The sequence below is a fragment of the Tenrec ecaudatus genome, chromosome 4 (assembly GCF_050624435.1).
Source record: "Tenrec ecaudatus isolate mTenEca1 chromosome 4, mTenEca1.hap1, whole genome shotgun sequence".
NCBI classification, from domain to species: Eukaryota; Metazoa; Chordata; class Mammalia; order Afrosoricida; family Tenrecidae; genus Tenrec; species Tenrec ecaudatus.
The window spans coordinates 74,244,512-74,258,776 of record NC_134533.1 but is presented as its reverse complement, the minus strand read 5'-3'; positions in this window follow the sequence as shown (position 1 = coordinate 74,258,776).

Sequence of the window (14,265 nt, the reverse complement as noted above, 5' to 3'; positions counted from 1 at the left end):
TTATGTTTGTACCCAGTTTTTTATTCCATAGTAGTAGTAGCTTAATGCTTAACCCCGCTATCACCAGGGCTCCCTCACCTTTGTGATTAACCCTAAAGCCCACTGCCACTTAGTCAATTCAGACTCATAGTGACTCTGGGGTTTCTGAGATCTTGAATCTTATGGGAGCAGGTAGCTTTCCATGGACTGACTGGTGGGTTTGAACTCCCAACCTTGTAATTAGTAGTCCAGTGCTTACCTGAAGTACCACCAGGGCATGGGGCTTTTCTGAGAGAGAAACCCACCCCCGTTGGAAGTGGTTACGTGATTGCCCACTAACCGGAAGACCAGCAGTTAGAATCCACAGCCACTTTATGGGAGCAACGTGAGAATCTACTAACATAAAGATTAAACCAAACCAAACTCACTGTCTAGTCCAGGGGTCCTCAAACTTTTTAAACAGGGGGCTAGTTCACTGTCCCTCAGACCGTTGGAGGGCCAGACTATAGTTTAAAAATAAACCAAGTATGAACAAATTCCTGTGCACACTGCACATGCCTTATTTTGGAGTTAAAAAACAAATGGGGCAAAAACACCCAGCGGGCCAGATAAATGTCCTTGGCAGGCCGCATGTGGCCCGCGGGCCATAGTTTGAGGACCCCTGGTCTAGTCAGTGCTGACTCATAGGACCAGCTGTGGGGTTTCAGAGACAGTAATTGTTGATGGGAGTAGAAAGTCAATGTCTTTCTCCTGCGGAGCTGCTGGTGGCTTCAAACTGCCAACCATGTGGAATGTAGCCCAAACTCGTAACCACTACACCACCAAAGCTCTCTCTATAAAGACTACATCCTTAAAATCCTGATGGGACATTTCTCTGTTCTAAAGAGTCACTATGACAAATATAATGACAACTGTTCCCTCCCTCCCCCTCGTAAAACCGTGAGCTATATTCTGTCATTTGGCCTCAATTCTTATTCTTTCCCTGCCTTTTACTTACATCCTGTAAGTCCATACAAAAAACCTCAAGTCTCAGAAGCCAGGGCAGTTGTGGTCTGTCCTTTAGGGTCACTGTGAGTAGGAATTGACTCCATGGCTATGTTAGGCTGGGTGGACTAGAGAAGCAAGTCCAGTGACCGTAGGAGTCTTTGAACTCTGTGATCCTTATCAGAAGAGAGTGGGCCCTACTTAGGGTGGGACAGACAATAGGGTCTAATCACCTTTGTTGACAGACAGATATCCTTCAAGCAGTTGACCTTCAAGATTATGATGAGCGACCATGTGCTTGCAAACTGCACCTCAAATTTGGCATAATTATGGGGGTACATTGGAGGGAATAACTAAGGAGAATGTAAGTGGGACACATCTCCAATCCATGAAGATGAAGCTTTCCTCCACAGGAGCCCTGGCCTCCCAGACTCCTTAACGTATGAATACACACTCTTCCGGTTCTGTTTCCCACACTTGTGTATCAGGAAAACATCCCAACCTAGTCCAACTCAAGTCCGTAAGTCTGAAACTAGTCCATAAGTCCCTCTTCAGACTCATGCAGCCACATGCAATGATACAGAATGCAGGAAGATCACAGGCCGGTGGGTGAAAAGTCTTGTAGATCCAATGGCAGTGGAAGAGAAGCATTACAAGTCTGGCATGGGTTTCAGTGTGGCTCCAACAGGAAGTTGAAGGCAGAGAGAGAGAAAAGAGGTTCCCAGGACCCTTCTTACGTGAAGGTCATTCCCACAAGGAGACACCATCAGGTGACTGACAGGCTAGACTTCATCCCTACTAGACTTTTATATCTTCAGGTTGAGGTGAAAGTATGCAACTGCCACCATGACAGTGAGTCTTTTAGTGGTGCCGCTCGGGTTGGTGTCCAACACACTGACTCTTGAGGCTGGCTCCTTCTTCCATGGACCTTCTACTGTACCAACCACATAGAATCTTTAATAATGTTTTTTGCACTAATTTTACTTGGAAACCATAATTTCCATATAGCACTCCTCTAATTAGGAACCCTGGTTGCTTCATTGAACTGCTAACTGCAAGGTCAACAGTTCGAATCACCAGCCATTCCAAGGGAGAAAGATGAGGTTCTCTAGACCCACAGGGAAAGGCCCACCTTGTCCGATAGGGTCGCTGTGAGTTGAAATCATCAATGGTGTGAGGTTTATTTTTTGTTTGTTTATCCTTTAATTACTAGTTAATTCTCAAAACAGTTACTGATAGAGGTTCACAAATACTAGGTACTAAGACATTGTAGTCAAAACGGTAGGACATCTGGAGAAATTAGCTACTATAAAAAAAAACACGAGCAGCAATGAAAACAGCAGTGTGCATGAAACCATGTGATTTGAAGTGTCTGTAATTGGAGAGTCACAGACGCTCTGACTTGAGTGTATTAGAAGGCTTAAAAGGTAAATTAGCATAGAGCTTTAGCATTGTAGGCATATTGAGGTATGTAAGTTGGGCTTTGGAAATTATTTTGATCTCAGACCAGATCCAGACTCACTGCTATCTAATTGATTCTGACTTATAGTGACTATGACAGTAAAATGACCCCTTTGGGACTCTGAGGCTCACTTCACAGAAGTGGACAGCCTCATCTTTCTCCCTTAGTGGGTTTGAACCAATGGCCTTGCACTTAGCAGTTCAATGTATAGCCCACTACTCCAAGGATATTTTTTATTTTAAAAAACAGCCCTGCAGAAACACTGCACAAAACATGCTACAGTCATTTTGGTGTCGGCTCCATTGACAGTATCACTTGGTGCAGTGACTCCCTCCTGCCGTATTTACTTCCCAACTCCCCGTCCCCTCCCTGTGGCCCCACCCCCTGCATTCCCCAGAACACCTTGCATCAATTATCATTAGGCATCACAGCCCACTGGGAAACCCAACAAACAAATCTCACTAAGGTGCTAAGGAATGGACCAAATTCGTATAAAGAAAAAATTACAACTAATGTGTACGAGGGAGAAGACCCCCATCAACATTCAAAAAACCACGGAAGAAATTTTTTCATGGAACAACTCGGAGATAATTGCACCCAGTCCAAATACAGGTCGTGTCTATAGGGAGATCAACGAACCAAGTATCGAGTTTGATCCAGCATAATCAAGATTTCTGATCTGGTTCTTTGAAGTATGGTAGATAGAGGAAACTGCCTGCAGTGTACCTGGGGTCAAGTTCGGGAAATTGAACTCTGTTTAGTGTATGAATTCAGGCTCTTTCAGCTAACAGCTGAGCAGCCTGTCAGGATAGTCACCGTATGTCGGTACGGAGGGATATGGGGCTATGTATGCTGGGCAGCTCAGAGGTTTTGCAATGGCTCCTTGGCCAGCCCAGGATAAAACTTGCTTAGAACAGGGTTTCTCAACCTGAATAATTTTTTTGGTCAGACTGCTGTGTGTGATGTAGGATGTTTAGCAGTGTCTCTGGGCTCTGCCCACTAGATGCCACTACATACCAGTGGGAACCCTTTTCCCCACTCGTTACCCTGTGGGGCAAAAATCACCCCACTCACTAAGCATGGGGCAGACCAATGTGGCTGCTTAGAGGATTTTTTGTCGTCCATAGTGGAAGAATCCAGAGATTTTGCTTGTTTGATAACTTGGCTGGATCCGAGGGAAATTACTACATGTAAATTACCAAGAATAAGATGAAGGTTATCTGTTGGCTGTCTGCTAATCAGCATTCCCTCTCACACAGTGAGAGTGTGGTTGGCTTTCTGTTGGTTCCAACAAGAAGAATCCACAGAATTCCACAAGGAAAGCTGTCAGATTGAATTGTGTCTGTCCACTGACACCTTCAAAATGTACGTTCTAACCCCTGTTACCTGTGCATATGACCTGATTTGGAAATAGTCTGAAGATGTAATTAGTTAAAGTGAGATCATCCTGGAGTCAGGAGGACCTTAATCCTTGAAGTCCTTATAAAAAGACACCCCCCTGCTGCCGCTCCCCCCCCACACACACACACACACACAGAAGAGGGACATGGATGACCTCGGAAGAAGTTGACATTTCCTTGCCAGGCCCAAGGAGTACCTAGAACTACCAGAAGCTGGAAGAAACAAGGATTTTACCCTGCTGGCACCTGCATGGGGCCTTCTACCCGCAGCACTATGAAACAATACATTCCTGTTTTTTAAGTCCCCTTCCTTGTGCCGCTCATGACCACCCTCACACAGGGCAGAGCTGCCTGTGTGGGTTTCTGAGACATGAAATCTTTACAGGAGCAGCAAACTTCATCTTTCTTCCTCGGAGCTGCTGGTGGTTTCAAGCTGCAGACCTTGCAGTGAGCACCCTAACCTGTGACCCCCCCCCCAAAGCCCCCAGGGCTCCTACAGGGTCCTGTGACTTGGACCTGGCTCCATTGCTGTGAGTGAGCAAGTTGAGTTACTACTGTGTCACATCAGTGCTAGGAAATGAATGTAATAAGGAAGGACATTTTGCTTCGTATGATGAACAGTCCAGAGACATGCTGGCTTTAACACGGCTAGATCTGAGAGGTGTTAGCAAGTGGTAGAGCAGAGTTACGCACATGAGGCTCTTCTAACGGTTTGTGGGGAAATTCAGTTATCTTTTAATTCCATTTTTCTGCAAAACAATTTGAAGCCTCTACCTCTAGTAGCCCCAGCTGAGACTTGTCCTTGATTAGATTCAGTGTGGTGAAGAGCTCCAATCTCCATTTCATCAGTTAAAGGAGGGAACTTTATAGGTCATGTGCTGTGGAGAGGTTATCTTCCTAAAAGATTCCAAATTTATTATGTCTAATCACTCCAAGTAAATTCTGGTCTTCTCTATCAATTACCTGCCTACTGATATGCTTTCTTACTAGATTAAAAGTTCTTCCAGGGCAGAAGCTGTGTCTGGAACAGATCAGGCACTTAGAAGTATGTATTTTGTAATGAATGCATTTGTTGAATTGATGAAGGATTTTAAGCAAAGGAATCTCATAATCTAGTAAACTTTTTACAACAATTACTAAGGAAAATAGAGTGGCTTTAGAAGGACAAGAACAGATGCAGAGAGAACAGTTAGGGGACGATTAAAACATACTTGAGGCGAGGGCCTCAGCCAGGGCAGTGACCGGCGAGTGAAATGATAAGAATTAGCTCACTTCTGAGGTCTCTACTAGCTCTGTAGACCTGCGCGGTTAGGCCTGCTGAGGAAGGCGGTGTAGCCTACATTACAGACTCCCCAAGTGTCCAGTTTCCTAATATTTAGAACTTTTAAAGACCCAGAATCGCACCCTCACCTGGTGAAAGGAACTTCATTGACAAACTTGCCTGAATAGGAGTCTTTGCCTGGGAAAGATCATCCTGGATCATCCAGGTAGGCCCTGGGTAACCGCAAGAATGATTATAAAGGGGAGGCAGGAGGATTAGTGAGAGGAGGCGATGTGATGATGGAGCAGAGGACAAGAGATACTGGAGTAGGAAATGCGCTGACTTTGACGACTGGAGAAGAGGCCACAAGCCAAGTGATGCAGGCAGCCTCTAGGCCAGTAGTTCTCAACCTTCCTCATCACTGTAATTTTGCTATTGTTATGAATTGGGTGGCCCCTGTGAAAGGGTCGTTTGACCTCCAAAGGGGTCGCAACCTACAGGTTGAGAACTGCAGCTGTAGATGGCAAAAAAGACAAAGAAATGGATTCCCCCTCAGAACCCTTGGAAGGAATGCAGTGCTGCTGACACGGGGTTCAGCCCAGTGAAGCCCATTTTGGACTTCTGACCTCCAGAACCACGAGAAATAAGTTGTTTGAAGCCATTCTGTTTGTGGTGCTTTGAGACAGCAGCAATTGGAAACACAGTGGTCTTCCTGGTCCTTATGATAATGTGTTTACTGTATATACTCATGTAGAAGATGAATTTTTCAGCATATTAAAAAATAATTTTATTGGGGGCTTGTACAACTCTTTCACAATCCATACATTGATTGAATCTGGCATGTTTGTACATATGTTGCCTTCATTCTTTTCTAGACATTTACGTTCCATTGAGCCCTTGGTATCAGCTCCTCTTTTCCCCCCTCCCTACCCCCACCCTCATAACCTCCTGATAGATTGTACATTATTATTATTTTCATCTCTCACACCAACCATTGTATCCCTTGCCCTTTGTTTTCTGTTGTTCTTCTACCTGTAGTGGGGTGTGTGGTTATGTCAGTCATTGCTATCGGTTTCCCCTTTCTCTCCCCTTCTTCCCCCTACCCTTCTGGTATCCCGAGTCTCACTCCTGTTCCTGGATTCTGTGTATCGGGAGCTCCCATCTCTTGTCTATACCTGTGTACATGTTCCAGTATAGTCTGAATTGAGAAGCAGCAATGGGGTCATGGCAGTGTGGGGTGAGGAAGCCTCCAGGAACCAGAGGAATACAGTGTGTTTCATCGATGCTTTACTGCACCCTGGTGACTCATCCCCTCCCTGTGGGCCCTGTGTGGGGAGATTGTTCCACTGTCTACAGATGGGATTTTGGTCTTTGCTCCCACCGCCCTCGTTCTCAGCAATATGTTTTTGTTATGTGTCTGCTGATGTCTATTACCTGGTCTCTATGACTCCTCATGATTGCACCGGCGATGTGCTGCTTCCATGTTGACTTGTTGCTTCACTGCTGAATGGCGGCTTTAAGACCTCTGATGCTATAACTTTTAATAGCCAAGCACCATCCACCTTCTGCACCACATTTGTTTATGCACCCATTTTGTCTTCATCAATTGTATCGGGAGGGTGAACATCTCAGACTGCCGATTTGTTAGAACAAAGTGTTCTTGTATTGAGAGAGGGTTATGAAAAGAGGCCCAAAGTCCATCCCCTACCTCAGTGTATTGCCATATAAATATATGTACATGGGCCAATACCTCTATTTTTGTGAATTAATGTATTTACATATGTACACCGCTATGTTTATACCCCTATCCATTGCTTTGCTTCCTTGGACCTTCCTCTGTTTCCTTTTACCTTCCTCCTGCCCCACTCTCACTTTCTCCATATTTCCCCCTCTTGGTACTTCCTTTTAGCTAGTTTGCTGTTGCTTGGACACCCACTCCCCTTGGATCCCTATCTCATCCTTGTTACTGACTCTACAACACCTCAGTTGTTCCCCTGCCCATGGCACAGCCTGCTCACTGCCTACTTCCCCCGCTGCCCTCACCTCCCAGGTCTCCCTGGGACCCGTGGTCCTGCTGCTCTCTCCTTGGGCATGCCTACAATGCCTATTCTATATAGGTAGGTAAACCGACTATTAGATAGCCCAAATGGATTTAAAAAATGATAATAGTAAATAAATAAGAAAAATTTAAAAAGAGAGAGAAGTAATATACAAAAATCCTGGGTCTGTTCGCTGGCCTTCAAGACTGTCCAGGAGCTGCCCCTCCTAGCCTGGAGTGGCCTTGGGGCTCTGCAGGGGCTTTGTAGCTCTGCCTTGCTCCAGCTGCTGGTCTGGTATGCCCTCTTCTTGGTTTGCTTCTCTCTGGGAGGTTCAGACCATACTACCTCCCTACAACATGACCCCAGAAATGTCCTCTGTCACAGTCTGCTCCACTAAGGGGACAGTGTGACACATGTTGTCTGTTGCCCAGTCTACTCTGTGTCCCATTAGCTCCCCGCAGGGATGTCATCCTCTGAGCCTGCTGTGCCTGAGTGGGGTCCAGTCCGGCTCTCTTTCTCTTCCTCCCTCCAGGCCTGTCTCTGTGGGTGTGGCATGCTGGCCCTTCTCTCCAATCTGTAGGTTCCGTGCCATGCTCTGCCATATCCACTTCCAGGGAAAGGGTCAGTTTGGTTCCGGTTGGGGCAGCCCTGTATCTCTCTCTTTTCATGTATTCTTCCACTTGGTCACGCTGTCCTCATGGTTTGCTGCATCATGGTAGGGTCTGCATGGCTACTCCCAATTCTGTGGAGACAAGACCAGTACTCTCCCCCTGGGTGGGTTAGTTCCCTGCTCCCTCCGTCATCATTTCACTTTCAACGCCCCCTTTTTCCCTCCCTCCTTCCTCCTTTTCCCATTTTTGTGTTGGACCAACATGTACCTCCTTGGGTTTGGTCCAACTTCCTCCCGACTCCCTATATCTCAACCCAAATGTTGTGATAGAGGTGGCTTCTCTTCTCTACCTACCATGATTACTACAATTATCTCAGGGGACTTATGCTGTACTCCTTTTGTGATGGGCTGACTTTGCTTATAGCATCATTTCCTCCAACTCTTTCCATGAAAAGATATGTTTCATGTGATCATCAGTGCTTTTTAGTGATGCATAGTGCTCCATTGTGTGTATGTGCTAGAGTTTACTGATCCACTCATCTACTGATGGAAATTTAGGTTGTTTCCAACTCTTTTCAGTTGTGAATTGTGCCTCAGTAAACATCGGAGCACATACGACTGGTCATGATTTAGTTCTTACCTCCTCTGGGCATATGCCCAGTATAGGGATGGATGGGTCATAAGGTAGATCAATTTCCATCTTTTTAAAGTATCACCATATCACTTTCCATAGAGGCTGTACATATCTACAAGACCACCAGCAATGTAGGAGGGTTCCTATCTTGCCACATCCCCTCCCAACATTTGTTGCTCTGACTTTCTGATTTGGGTAAGCCTCAAAGGTGTTAGATGGTATCTCATGGTTGTTTGGATTTGCATTTCTCTGATGGCTAATGATCAGGAGCATTTTTTTCATATTTTTATTGTCTATATGGGTCTCCTCCCTAGTGAAACTTCTTTTTAGGTCTTTTTCCCACCTTCTTCAGAGGTTTAACTGTTTTCCTCTTTTTGCAGGCAAGGAGGGTTATTGTAGATTTTTGTAATAAGCCCTTTGTCCCGTCATTGCTAAAAATCCTCTCCCCATCTGTTGTTTGCCTTGTTACCCTATTGGTCTGTGCTTCTGTCATTATGTCAGTACCATACTGTTTTAACCACCCTGGCTGTGTAGTAGGTATGAAAGTCAGGTAAAGTGAGCCCTCCAACTTTGTCCTTCTTGCTAATTTTGGGCTTCCCTCTCCATATGAAATTGGTGGTCCGTTTTTCCAATTCTTTGAAGAAGGTTGTTAGTATTTGAATCGGGATAGTATTAAACTTATAAAGTGCCCTGGGTAGGCTAGACATCTTTACTATATTGAGTCTTCCAATCCACGAGCATGGGATATTCCTCCATTTGTGGAGGTCTTAGCACATTTTTAATGCAGTTTTTGTGGTAAAATTAGGTGCCTTGGCTGTTACTCAGGTCGGCTCATACTCAAGTATATACGGTATTTGTACATTTGACAAGCACTTATTGAGTGCCCTTTTGTACTAGTGACAGCTGCCTGGAACATGCCAAGGAACAGAAAGATCCCTGACCCCAGTGCCCATATGCTCTGGCAGACCAAGATGGATAATAACCATATCAATAATAAGTAAATTAGTATTTTAGTTTATATAATAATGCTATGGAAAAAAGAAGTAGTAGGGTCCAATAGGAGAGTTAGGAGTATTGAGGAGAGAAGGATGGATTGCAGAATGAAATAGGGTAGTTAAGGTAGACCTTATTGAGAAGGTGACATTTGAGCAAAGGCTTGAAGAAGGTAAGATAAACACTTCTTTTTTTTATAGTGAGTGAGTGAGTGAGAGAGAGTGAGTGAGTGAGAGATGAGAGAGTGAGTGAGTGAGAGAGTGAGTGAGTCAGTGAGAGAGTGAGTGAGTGAGTGAGTGAGAGGCAGATAGTGAGATAGTGAGAGAGTGAGAGAGTGAGTCAGTGAGTTAGTGACTCAGTGAGAGAGTGAGTGAGTGAGTGAGAGAGTAAGAAAGTGAGTGAGTGAGAGAGTTAGTGAATGAGACATGAGTCAGTGAGAGAGTGAGTTAGTGAGTGAGAGAGTGAGTGAGTGAATGAGAGTGAGTGAGTGAGTGAGTGAGTCAGTGAGAGAATGAGTGAGTGAATGAGAGTGAGAGAGTGAGTCATTGAGAGAGTGAGGTAGTGAGTGAGAGTGAGTGAGTGAGAGTGAGTGAGAGTCATTGAGTGAGTGAGGTAGTGAGTGAGAGAGAGTGAGTGAGTGAGAGTGAGTGAGAGTCATTGAGTGAGTGAGGTAGTGAGTGAGAGAGTGAGAGAGTCGATAAACACTTCTTTTGAGGATGAGTTAGCCATTTTAGATTTCTTCTCTTGGGGTGTCAATTAATTGGGAGGAACTACCTCACTCATAAATTTGTGGTGCCCGGTGGTATGCCATGGGGTTAGGGGGAAGCCGAGAAGAATGAAAGGAGCCATCACTGTGGTACAGAAACCACAAGCAAGTTCAGTGTCCTCCTTGCCAACTCCATGATTTCAGGCCTCTGAAACTCAGTTCTGCCATTTGGGAAACTGGGAGAGTTACTGTACTTGTCCAGTACAGTTATCCACCATCCATCAGTTTGTTAGCTGGTGGGTTGTGACTTATGTGTTGCTGTGATGCTGGAAGCTACATGCTGGTCACCTATGGCAAGGCTAAGTGCGGGATTAGCCATTGACCATCATGTGAATAGCGGCAAAACTGTTCAGATACCGTGCCCAAACGCGAGTTCCTCGGAGAGAGGCACTGAAAACAAACAGGATAAAGGTTGCCTCCCCACCCCCAATAAAGTGATTTAAATAAATAAATCTATTTTTTTTAAAGTTACCTCCCAAAAGTCGAGTTAACCTTAATGATATGAATGGAGCAGAGCAAAGATTTTGTGATCTTTATTTGCTGGAGGAACATGACTCCAAATGAAAAGATACAGCTGCAAACATCTATTAATCAGAATGTGGAAGGTACAAAGTATGAATCTAGGAAAATGGGAAGTTGCCAAGAATTAAATGGAACATACAATCATCAAACCTAGACTTTAGCTGAAATGAATTGGTATCGGCCATTGTGAATCAAGCAGTCGTATGGGTTTACTTGCTGAGTGAAAGTATCAAATCACCATCAAAAAGAACATTTTCCAAACGATATTTCTCTGGTTCCTTGAGGCTTCCTCTCTCCCCACTTTGATGACCCCAGAAGCTAGACTGGAGCATGCGCACAGGTACAGATACGAGATAAGAGCTTAAGACACATGGAATCCAGGAACAGGAATGGGAGTAGTGATAACCAGAAGGGTAGGGGAAAGGTGGAGAGAGGAGGGGAGGAAGGGGGAACTGATTGCAATGTATTTTTACAAAACAACTGTATCGCCTTCAAAGGGCTCTTCATTACATTTAATATATTTGTCAAATCTGTGATTACATTCTTGGAAACATTTTTCAAACTCCTCTGGATGGCCAACAGTACCTCCCTTGTTTTCTTCACCTCTTCTATGTCTTCAAATCACTGTCCTTTCATGTCCCTCATTATTCGAAGAAACAAAAAGAAGTCACATGGAGCGAGGTCAGATGAGTAAGGTGTGTGGGGCTAGAGAGGCATATTGTTTCCCAGAACTGGCACACTGAGATGGTTGCACGAACAGGTGCATTGTTGTGGTGGCAAAACCAGTCTGCCACAAAGCAAGCCTTTTTTGTCGCACACTATTACACAGTCTTTTCAAAACCTCTAAATCAGTGATTCTCAACCTTCCTAATACCGCAGCCCTTTCATACAGTTTCTCATGTTGTGGTGACACCCCCTCTGGTTCCATAAAATTATTTTCATTGCTACTTCATAACTGTAATTGTTCTACTGTTATGAATCAGGTGACCTCTGTGAAAGGGTCATTTGACTACCAAAGGGGTTGCGACACACAGGTTGAGAACTGCTGCTCTAAATAGAAAGCTTGACTAGCAGTCTGACCTGGTGGAATGAATCCAGATGCACTATGACTTGACATTTTCATCCGTTCTTTTTTTTTCCCCATCTCTTCTTCCCATTGATGGAAGTCCAGAATGAGGTTTGTCATTGATTGACATTTCACCGTTGTTTGAAAAGCGAGAACCTGTGGGAACTGTGCTGGGGCTGGCCCTATCATGCTGGGGCGAGGCACTGAGGGCACGTAGCAGAGCAGCAGGGGGAGCAGACTGGTGAACCCCCCAGGGAATACCAAAAATGGGAGACAGAGTGTGGCACCCACCAGACTCTACTGGAAAACACTCGGAAAGGCCAACAAACAGACCTTGAACTATTTATAGGCTTTTCTATTTTTGTCAGTGGCTTTCTTTTTGTTATTTTGTTCTTGCTTTCTGCTGTTATTGTTTTATTGGTTTTGACATCCTTTGACATCCATGGCTTTGCTTGGTTTTTGCACTTGTAATGTATCTGCATGTCTCTCTAGATAAGATGGGCAGGATAAATAATTTGGAAATGAAAAGAATGGGAGCAGTGGTTCCAGGGGGACATAGGAGAAGGGGAGGCGAGAGAAAGGAAAGGGGGGTGGGGAGAACCAACCCAGGGACAAAGGAACAATAAGTGAACTAAAATCAATGGAAGGAAGGTCCTAGGATGTCTGGCAGGGCTTAATTAAGGGCAATTTAGCGGCGAGGAATTACTAAACCTTGAATGAAGGCCAAACATGATGGTGGGAAAAGAGGAAAGTAAAAAAGAAATAGAGGAAAGAACCAGGAGGCAAAGGATATTTATAGAGGCCTAAATCTAGGCATGCACATGTGTAAATATATATATAATGAGAGGGGACTACAACTATGTACTCATATCTATATGTTAAGAATTAAGGTTGCAGATGGGCTTTGGGCCTCGACTCAAGAACTCCCTTAACACTAGAACACTTTGTTGTAACAATTCAGCATTTGGTGATGCTCACCTTCCCAACAAGATCACTGAAGACAAAATGGGTGCATTAGCAAATGTGGTGAAGAAAGCTGATGGTTGCCCGGCTATCAAAAGATATATCGTTTGGAGTCTTAAAGGCCTGAAGATAAACAAGTGGCTATCTAGCTGAGAAGCAACAAAGTCCACATGGAAGAAGCACACCAGCCTGTGTGATCATGAGGTGTCAATGGGAAGCATGAGGTATCAGGCATCTAAGACCCAAAATCATACCCAGTGTGAATTGGGGAGGGGGCGTGGACATGGAGTGGAGACCCAATGCCCATCTGTAGACAATTAGACATCCCTCACAGAGGGGTCACAGTGAAGAGATGAACCAGTCCAGGTGTAGTATAGCACTGATGAAACACTCAACTTTCCTCTAGTTCTTTGGTGCTTCCTTCACCCCACTATCATGACCTCAATTCTACCTTACAACTCAGATTAGATGAGAGCATGCACACTGCTGCAGATAAGCACCCTTAACACAGGGAATATAGGATAGATAAACCTTTCAGGGCCAACAAGGAGAGTAGAGATACCAGATGGATTAGAGGGGAGAAGGGGAGAATCGATCACAGGATCAATCTAATAGAACCCCCTCCCAGGGGGACGAATAATGGAAAATTTGGTGAGGGGCGACGGAGGACTATGTAAGATATGGAAAAAAAATTTAACTCATCAAGAGTTCCTGAGGGAGGGTAGGCAGGGGAGGGAGGGGGAAGAAATGGGTAACTGATATCAGGGGCTCAAGTGGGAAGGGAATGCTTTGAAAATGATGGTGGCAGATGTGCAAATGTGCTTGATACATTGGAGGAATGTATGGATTGTGATAAGATGTAAGCGTCCCCAATAAACGTATTAAAGAGAGAGAGAGAAAACCACTTGTACACTTGGGTTTTTCCCATAGTGCTGTCCTCGTAAGCTGTGTTCAACAGCACAAAAGTTTCTCTGGTATTTTTCCCGGACAGGAAACATTTCACAGCTGTTCTCTTAAATCAGCAATCACAAAAAACAAGGTTTGAGTGAAACTGCCTTTAGGAAAAAATCATGGTAGCCAGAGAGAAACTTCCCAGGTGACACCACTGTGTGCACAACTCAGAGTGAGTTGCTTGATGCTCGCCTTGCAGGAAAAATGCGTACTACAAAAGCTCCACTCCACCTAGCACAATTCTGGGTTTCTTGGGGTACCCCCTCATATATATAGCTACAAAGAAACCCAGTGAATACAATTGTTTCTCAAATTTATGCACCAACCTCTGAAGATAATGATTAATAAATTGATTAAGTCTATCAGCCTCATCAATCTGAAATCAATTAAACATGCAATCGAGGTATATTGATAATGATTGGCAATTGAAATTGGAAGTTAGAAATTGAAATTGAAGTTAGAAACAAAAAAGGATCAGGAGTGTTGGAAAATGCAGCCTTAGTAATAGAAACAAAGCTGGTGATCGCATGATAGAATTTTGCGAGATTTCATTGCATATACCCTTTCAACAGCAAACAGCAAATATACATGTGGACTTCACTAGCTGGAATACACCAAAATAAAACTGACTACGT